Below are 9635 nucleotides of genomic sequence, written 5' to 3'. Positions count from 1 at the left end.
AAGCAAATTTGAGATGCTTTCCATATGGGTAATCGTCCACACCCAGGAAGCACACCAGCACCAATTGGTGCAATTGCCTGGGAAGTGCTTGAGTCTGTTTTCCTGAGTGACTGGTGTAGGTTCCACTTAATTCTGTTTGCATGTGTTGCACTTCTGCAGACCAGCTACGGTGTTATAAAGCATATATGGGGTTGTCCTCCGTACAACACAAGCCAGGTTTTGGGCCTCTTAACATTTTTCTGTTGTTGTTCACCAGCCAGATGAGAACAGCACTTGGTGGAAGCCTTGCTTCAAATTACCTTACTTTTCTTTGAATGAAATATGGTTAGATTTTACTATAAATACAACATAGTCCCAAGTTTCTATTTCATATTTTAAGCCAGGATTTCTTTGCTTTCTAGTGTTCTGCCTATCCCTTTTGCCAGCAGGTACAATAGTAACCTTGCCAAAACCTCTCACTGTGGCTAAGTTAGAAGGGAAAATAAGTTAATTTTTAAGAGTTTGATACTTCAGCTGGAAAAGCATATTACTTGTCAGAAATGATCCTTTATAGGGAAAGACAGAAGATGACAGATAAGGTATGCAATGAAGTTGTATCACCAGGTCTTCAAAGCAGTGGATTCCCTCCTTACACCAACTGGCTGGCCCAGCAGACAGTTAGAGCTGTTTGTTTGGCAGGGTAGGAAGAGACAACAGATGGAAGAAGTCAGAGGAAAAAGCTGATTTTCAAGAAGTTGATTTTTCTGCGGCAAGTATTAGAAACATTGTTTGGAACAAATATGGCAAAAGTTAGTACAATAATCCAGGAATTTTTTAGCTCTTACTCAGGCAGCATTTTCTGAATTTCCTGTTTTAATTTCCTGGCATCAGATTAAGAACGTTATTTTGACTGGAACGTGCTGATGGGGAGAAGGGGAAGACTTGCTGAAGGAGAGTTGTAGCTATAGGTTAAAACATATTATGGCTCAAACTAATAATCATGATCACATTAAAATATATGGTGTACTTAAGGTCCCCAAGTCTCTTCAGCCCTTTTCCTAGAGCTCATTCATATAGTTGTTCAAGGTGACTGCAATACTACTGTGTATTTAAGATATGTGTAGCCACTACTAAAATGAGCAGGCAGGTTAAATAAATATATATAAATAAATTGTCCCACAAAACTTACCCAAAATGTCTGTTCTGAAGAGGTGGGATTTTTTCAGTATTCTTAAGTAATGGCTTAGTTAAGTTGCAATAGTGGTACGTAGTAATACAGCCAAGAAGTGACAATGGTTACACATACTCTTTTTAATCACTCCAGTAGAGTTATTCTATGTGAGGCAAAGACTAACCTGACATCAGCTTTATAGTAGCTGTGATCCATTTCTTGCCATGCAAAGCTACTTGTAAGAAAGTAGAACAAAAACTAAAAAGGAAGGGAGGAACATTTACAGTACCTTAAACTTACCACAGGCAGTTTTTGTTTGGTCATGTATCCTTTAATGTTTCAGAAAATGGTTAATCTAAATCTCAAGTCTTAAACCACAGCCATTGTCTGAATAGCTGTTGCCTGTTTTGTTACAGATTTGGGGTTGGATACCAAAAAGGCTGCCCAGACTTACTTACAGGGTGAATTTTGTAACATGGTAGTAACAGCATGTTTCTACATAGCCTTCCAGCTGAAGGTTCTCCAAGCATCTTGCAAGTTACATCATTTAAGATGCTTCTTGTCCCCTCTTCAGATTCTTTTCGTATTAAATTGATTGTTACCAATCTAAATGGTGGGGGTGGGGAGTGGGGGACTGTACCTCAGTGTGTTTCAGGTTTAACTGACACCTCTGTGGAGGTAAATATATGTGCCTGCCCTTTACTTTTTAGTAACGATGGCAAATATTTACCCCATCTGAGATCCAGGGTATATGCTCAAGATACCTAAAAAGCAAACTCTTGGTACCTGAGCACCTGTGTCTGCTGCCAGCACAGAGCAACCTGTGGAGCAGCTGTGTATACAGAAATGGCTACCTCAGTCCCAAAGTACTTGATATCAAGCACTTCCTGCAAGCATGACTGTAATTAACGTGGTGCAAGTATCTGCAGTGCCTCCTCTAACCATGCGTGTCCTCCCCCCAGGTCTGCTGCAGGTGTGTAAGCAGGCACAGAATGAATTGGGAGTTTTCAAGCGGTCCTGTTGCTTCCACACTTGCTACCTCCCATCTGTTGGCATGGAAAAGCATTGGGCCTGCATTGTGACCCTAGTTCAGACTGGGGATGCTTCTACCCCTGAAATATAAATAATGAGCCTGGCCAAAAGTATTATACAGCTGTTAGTTGGTCTCCGCTCCCCCTGGAGGTTTGCTGCTACCAGCTTATGTCCCAAATGGATAAACAAAGCTCCGACAAGGGTAAAAGGGCCTACAGCTCTTCCACTTGATACATCTGCCAAGAAATCTTTGAGGCTGTGGTTCTCAGGCATGTTAAGAGCTGTGCTGCCCATTTCTATTTTTTTTTTTTTTTTTAGCTTTCTTTAACCCCTCCCTTCCATCCCAAACAAAAATAGCAGTTAGATTTTTTAATGGAGGCTTCATCTGAGACTACTCCTGTTCCCATCTGGGCTGGTGGAAAGTTCCATGTGTTGCTGTGCAGATATTGCCACGTTCTCATTGACTCCAGTCCAGTAGAACTAAGAGGAAACATCTGTGGAGCGGGATAGCTCTCTGTTTGTCCCAGAAATTAATTGCTTCTGCTGGGAGTGTCGAGAGGCTGAAAGCTGTGTACTAGAGATGAGGAGTCTAGCAAGTCGTGCTGAGCTTCTATTTGTGTTGCTTAAAAAGCACCCAGCTGCAATTTACGGTTGGGTTTTTTTTTCCTCCTTCCCCGTGTACCCCAGCTTAGAGGTCTGTTTGACAGGGACAGTCCCCCTGAGGGAGGAGGGCTAGGCTGTAGGTTGGTGGACCAGGCTGGTTTGCTTCTCATGTTCCTCCAGATCTGTGTTTGCCCTCAGGCTGATGCGCAGCAGATTTACCAAGCCCAGGAATCCCATCAGCAAATGTTTTCCAACTAGTAGCAGTTCAGTATTGCAGTTACGTAGTTTGGGGAGGAGAGGGGAGCTTGTTCTGCCTGGGACAGGGGGGCAATGGGGAGGAGAGGGCAGTGCCACTTGCAGTCAGGCTTTGTGAAAACTTGCTTCAGCACAGCCTGTTGTAAAGACAAGTTAGTGTGAGCCAGAGCTTGCCCATGGTTCCCGTGAGACTGAAGCATTCAAGTCTCTTCGAGGGGTCTTAATGCCTTGATTTGATGTAGATAATACGGATTTTCTGCATTTTTTCTGTAAACAGGAATTAATTGGGATTTACCACCTTCTACTACAGCTGCCTCCAGCTTTTCTTTTAAGCTTCTGCAGACGCCACTGCTTCCTTGAGCAGCAGGATGTTCTCCAGCCCTGCTGTGGCGCTGGTTTACTTTGCCTGTAGCAAGCAGCCACTGCGACCGAGAGGGGGCAAGAAGAGACTCTGTGACCGGTGAGACCTGGGCTCTCCAGTCCTTACCCCAGAGCCTTGTTCCCACCTTTCCTTTAACACACTTGAGTAAAGTGCAAGAGCAGGTCTGCAAGTGGGACTGAAGCTCTTAGCTGTCAGCCTCTGCTGTTCCTCCCAGCTCCCCAGCCTCTCATCTCCTAGGACGCTGTTCCTTCTCGCGCAAAATGGGATGCGCCTGTTAGCTGTGCCTGGCAGAGGCAGGTGTCACCTGCCTGCTCCCTGCTGGCAGGGAGGCGGCAGCCAGGGACTGGTTTCAGGCTGGCACTTGAGGTGCCTGGTCCCTCACTCTGTCTGTGAAGTCTCAGACTCCCAGTGTCAGTGCTCAGCCACAGCAGGGCACTTTGGTGCCCATCTCCCCACGGAGAGACTGCGGTTCCTCGGTTTTCCCCGTGGATCAGCTGCATTTCTAACTGTTCAGTAATAAAAACCTTTTTGCTGTTCCTGCAAAATGATGTTAGGATCTCAAAGGTGCTGCTGTTAATGACTCCCTGGTGACGGTTTCAGCCTCAGTTTCATCGACTGGAGCACTTGAATAAGGCTGTGGTTATCTTAAAAGCTCTGTGAACATCTCTGTTGCCATTCTGTTCTCAAGATGAGGGTAGTAGCAGCAGCACAAGCACACCTGAGTTTTCACATCACATCATTTGTAGGTGAGATTTGATCTGTCTGATTTAGATGGAGAAGATCATGGTTACTGCAGCCCCTTAGCTAATACCTTCCGAGGGGAAAAAGGAAATTAAATCTCAGCCGCTTTCTGAAGTACAGGGGCCCTCTTCCACTCAGCTGGCATGGTGGGGACTGCAGCCAAGCCAGTTGCGCTCGGGTGTTGGAGGTCCTTGGAGCCACCAGCCTGCAGGCCTGCCCTTCCAGAGGAGCACTTTCACTACACATTCTTCCTGTGTTTTGGCAAACGGTAAGTTTTGCTATTTGCAGCGTTGGAAACCTATGGGTTGAAAAGTCTTGCTTTGACTCCAGCCCCTTTTCTTTTCCCCAGCGAGAGACTAGCTTGCATCTGATGAGGCTTTTCAAGGGCATGGATTGCTTCCTTCCTGCTGTCTGATCACACAGACTTTTCTCTAAATTTAAAAAAATTCAGGAATTCATGAGACTGACCTTGAAATTCTCTTACAATCCATAATTCAGCATCCACAGCCAGATGAAAGCAAACCTGTCTCTCAAAGGTGAGAATGACATGCAACAAGATCATAAGCTGGCAGAACTGCCATCTGCTTGCCAGTTCTAAAATACTGACTGCGATTTCAACGGTGACTTCACTTGAGCTGGTGCCGAGACAGGCGGTTTTGTGCAGCCTGCTTGGCAAACCTACACAATTAGGAATTTCTCCAGTTTTGGTGTTAGATTTAGACACTTGACTACAGTTTTCCTTTGGCTGGTTGGACTTCGGGACACAGATGATGGGCAGAAAAGCGAAGTAGCGAAAACAGCCAGATTTACCCCTCGCCCACAGGAGCCGCATGCTCCAAACAGAAGGGAGGACGAGTCCTTTGGGGCAGCTCCTTTTGGAAAGAGGAGGATTTTAAGCAGTTGATAGCACCTGAGTTCAAGTTCCCCACGTTTGGGTCCAGTTTAAGGCCAAAGGATCTCATTTAGCACAGATCCTTCAGTCCCATAGACCACTGGTGAATGTAGGGTAGTGATGTGAGCCGTGCTTCCCATGGGATGTGATGGGAAGGCTCCCTGCTTAGGCTCAGAGCCCATTTCCTAAAGTTGGTGCTGGGGATAACGTTTTGGCAGAGTGCTGACTCCTTGGATTTCCCCATCATTGTCCTTATGAATACCACCCTTTCCTGAACTATTATTGCATTTCTTCTCGGTTGGTCTCAGAAACAATGATCCGCATCTCTGGCTCTTTTCATTTTAACCTGTTGTGGTGGTGTTTATGCTGGTGGAAACCGGGAATGATGCCATCACAAGTTTGGGCAGTGGCTAATTAATAGAAGAGATTTTCTTCTGTTAGCTGCACTTCCTTGCAGCATGTTTTACTGTCCGCTGCTGTTCCTCTCCCATTCTTCTTCAAGGTTACTGTGGTGTGGCTGAGGCTGCATGACCCCCCATGTAAAGATGCCTTTGGGCCTCCCCTTTGCTCTCCTGCTGTCAGTGCCAGCAGAGGAGGCAGGAGCCTTGCCAGAGGATGGGGGCTGCAGGCAAAAAGCAAGCATCGTTTCAGCATCATGGTGGCCTGCCTTTGAACTGGTAGCAGCCTTGAAAAGCCAGGTCTGGTAACTGCTGATCTTGATAATAACTGTGTGAATGCTGTTATCTAGTCCACCCTTCCACTTTCCAGCCATTGTGCAGCAGTGCTGCTTCATTTCTTCACTTGGCGATACCTGCTCATTTCCTAGGAGCTGAATCAAAATAGCCTCTGATCTTGCTGCCCATTTCCTTGCCTGGCTGGGGATGAAATCGCAGGTCTGCATCGTTGCCAGGAGCATCCAGCTTCCTTTCATGGGCTTATTCCAGCCACTGTTTTGCTAACTGAAAGCCTTCCAAATTCAGCATCACAGCCTGCTTACTGGGTTTCCCAAAGCCACGTAAACTTTTCTGACTGCTTCCCTGCGGCCCTGGGACAGTTTCCATAAGCATAGGTTCTTCTGCCCTCTTTTTTTGGTTTTTTTATCTCAAACAATTTTCCTTATAGCTATGAGGAGCTACTTCGTGTCTGACGAGACCAGGCTTGAAACCAGGGAGTGAAGTGCTTTCGCTGGGAGGTAAAATCCACAATTACACAGATTTAAAAAGATCATGGACAAAGCCCTAGTTTCTTGGCACAATTACAGTCTGTCTACTTCTCATTAACCCTTCCATGAATTAGCTGTTGCTGTCTTTCCCCCGCTGCCTGCTCCCTTTCTCTCCGATGGGCTACATGTGCCACGAGCCTCCCAGCTGGTTCTCCTCAGCTCTCATGTTTGCTGCTTCTCTTCCAGCCCTGAAGGGGAAGGAAGGGGCCGCGTTGCCAAAACCTTGCTGCTGTCTTCCAGTTCTGTTAGTTCATCTAATAGAAAGGCTTACCTCTTCCCACCTCCCACGCCTCCCTTACATAAGAAGTGTGAATCATCGGGATCTCGAAAGCGTGGTGTCTGCCCAAAGAGCCACCTTCAAAGGGACCACCCATAGTCCTGTGACTTAACTGGAACCGCAGCCTGGGGCTTCAGCAGGAGCCCGGGCTGGGGACCGGCAGGAGTCTTCCAGCTTTTAGGTGCCCGTTCCCTGTAGCATCCCCTTCTGGGCTCATTGCAGCAAGACTTCAGCTTGCTTCTGTCAGGTGGGTTTGCAGGGGTTTAAGAGCTTTTAAAGTGTCAAGGATTGGTTTTCTTTCAGTCTACATAGGGCAGAATTGGAGTAAAGCTCCCTGTGAATAGGTGTTACAGCGAGACAAGTTTTTTGAGTCTACTTCTCTTCATTTTTTCTCTCTTTCAAGAAAAACAACGGTGGCATCCAGCACAGGACCTGCTGGCTGGCACAGGGAGAGGTCCCTTTGGTTGCAGACCTGTTCTTCAAGCGCTAATGGAAAGCCACCCAGCCCTTCTCATTTCGGCTGGGGAACTGGAGAAATGCAATGCACTGGCAGGTCCCAGACACCTGTGGTTAGGGATTGCTGGCAGACTCCACACCAGAGCCACCCGTTTCACATGCAGCAGCAAAGGGAACATTCTGGGTTTTTTTCCCCAGCGTAGCAGGACTTGAATCAAAGTAAAGGCTGGCAAGCAAATCTGGAGCCAAGGAAAACTGGGAGGTGCCGAGTTACCAAAAGTACTTTGGATAGGTAAGTGCTACTCAAGTGTCAAGAGAAGGGAGGATGTATGTGTATGCAGCTGTCTGGCATCTCCTGGGCTTCATTACATTTTGGGATAGTCCAGGCGGAAGAACAGCAAATCCCCAAAATACATATTCTCTGGCTTAAATTTGAGCGGGGTTACATGTGTGTGGTAAAGGGGAGTGAGAATCAAACCCGTTCCTCCTTGGCTTCATGAGCGTGGACTCCAAAGGAGCTCTATTCAGGTAGGATTATAAGGGCAGGGTTTTCCTTAATCAGTACAAGTGAAGGCAGGGAAACGGTTGTGGCCAAACTAAATCAAGGGCAGCTGTTTTTCCAGCCACACCCCTGTTTATCTCGGACTTTTTATGCTCCCACAACTCCAGTGGTTCACATTGTGCTGGGTGGCATCTTGCCTTAATTTTTCAGAAAAGATTTAAGGTTAATGGCCAATGTCAAGAGCACTTTGTTCTACAAAATGCCCATCCTTCTCTCCTTTCTCTGCGTGAATTTTCTCCGCTTGCTGAGATTGTTCCTGTCCCTCTTGCAGGAAAGGCTCACCCACTTGCGTTGCAGCTGCTGAACGACCAGCACCCAAAACACCAGGCAGTGGCCTTGGTTTAGGCTGCAGTGTTGCTCAGCGCAGCCTGGCTGCTCCAAGAAGTCAGGCTGGGACCCTGCAAGGGGCCCTCAAGGAGAACGGCTCTTTGTGGAACTTGTTCCCCCTGTCCCGAGTGCAGCTCATCCCAGCTCTCTGTTACAGCTCTAAGGGTACTTAGAAGCCTGAACGTTCCCAAAACTGAGTGAAGACCCAAATCTCTAAGCATTTTTGGTCACCTAACCACTCAGGTGGCCCTGGGGAGGACCCCTCACATACTCAGCCTGGTCCAAGGTGGTGGGTGTGAAGCGTCAACCAGCTTTTCAGAGCCGCTGTGTCTTATGAAATGTCTGTACTTTGACAGACCTGGTAGTCTGGTTCCAGCTGGGACGGAGTTAATTTTCTTCCTAGTAGCTGGTGCAGTGCTGCGTCTTGGATTTAGAATGAGAATAATGCTGATAACACATGGATGTGTTTAGTTGTTGCTAACAGCGGTGTTTGCATTATGTCAAGGACTTTCCCAGGCCCTGCCAGCGAGGAGGCTGGGGGTGCACAAGGAGTTGGGAGGGGACACAGCCCGGACAGCTGACCCCAGCTGACCAAAGGAGTATTCCATACCACAGAATGTCATGCTTGGTATATAACTGGGGGGACTTAGTTGTGGGGGGCAGGACTGCTGCTGGGACTGGCCGGGCAGCGGGTGGTGAGCAACTGTATTGTGCATCACCTGGTTTGGTTGGATTATTTTTTTTCCTTGAGTTTTATTTCTCTTTCTCATCTTGCTGTCTCTTACTATTATTCGTAGTAGTAGTATGTTTATTAAACTGTTCTTATTTCAACCCATAGATTTTACCTTTGGGGTTTTTTTCGAGATTCTCTTCCCCATCCCACTGGAGGAGGTGAGGGAGTGAATAAGCGGCTGCATGGTATTTAGTTGCTTGCTGGGGTTAAGCCACAGCACCTGGCTACAAGATACTTTGGATTATTGTCCCTGGTGCATGCCGGGTTTCCTAAGTGCACAGTGCACCTCTAGGTTTTGATTCTCACAAGTGTGACTACTGCCAGGGGAGGAAGGGAAGTGGTCCAGTGCCAGGCAGATGCAATGCACTTTGCGTGGAGATGGAGCCGCCTTTCTCTTAGCGGGGCATCTGCAGCAGCGGATCAAACATCCGCCCAGGTTTCTTCGTCCCTGCTTTTGCCCAGACCTGCCAAAACACTGTCCCTTTTCAGATCATTTTTGGAACAAAGTTGTAGAAACTGAGATCTCCTCACTGCTGGTGGGGTTAGGCAGACTCAAAATGCCTCCAGCTGCCAGCCAGGGCAATGGAAAGGGTTAAAGAGCAACATGATGAGCAGCTCTCTGGTTTGCTTAAAACCTCTGGAGCTGTTGTTTAGTTTCCTGTACTACAGAACCAAAAGCAGGTTTGGAAAATGAAAAGCACATGAAGCCGCTGCATGGTCTGGTGGTGGGGATGTGTTTGCCACCAAAGGAGTCTCGCTCCCCTGGAAGGTGCCACCCAGATGCCTCCAAGGTCTCAGTGTGATGCTGCTGCCAAGTAGCCCCACAGCACTGACCACCCCTGTCCTTGCAAAATTGCTACAGGGGTACAGGACGGTATGGCCAATGCAGATGTTTTCCACCCTGAGGATGGGAATCACTGTGTGGAGAGCGATTTACACTGGAACTGCCCCAGAACTGGCGACTGGAGCCAGGGCTGGAAGCCACCCTGTCCCCAGGGTGCAA

Source organism: Falco rusticolus, chromosome 4 (assembly GCF_015220075.1).
Source record: "Falco rusticolus isolate bFalRus1 chromosome 4, bFalRus1.pri, whole genome shotgun sequence".
Classification (NCBI taxonomy): Eukaryota; Metazoa; Chordata; class Aves; order Falconiformes; family Falconidae; genus Falco; species Falco rusticolus.
This window is presented reverse-complemented; position numbering follows the sequence as displayed.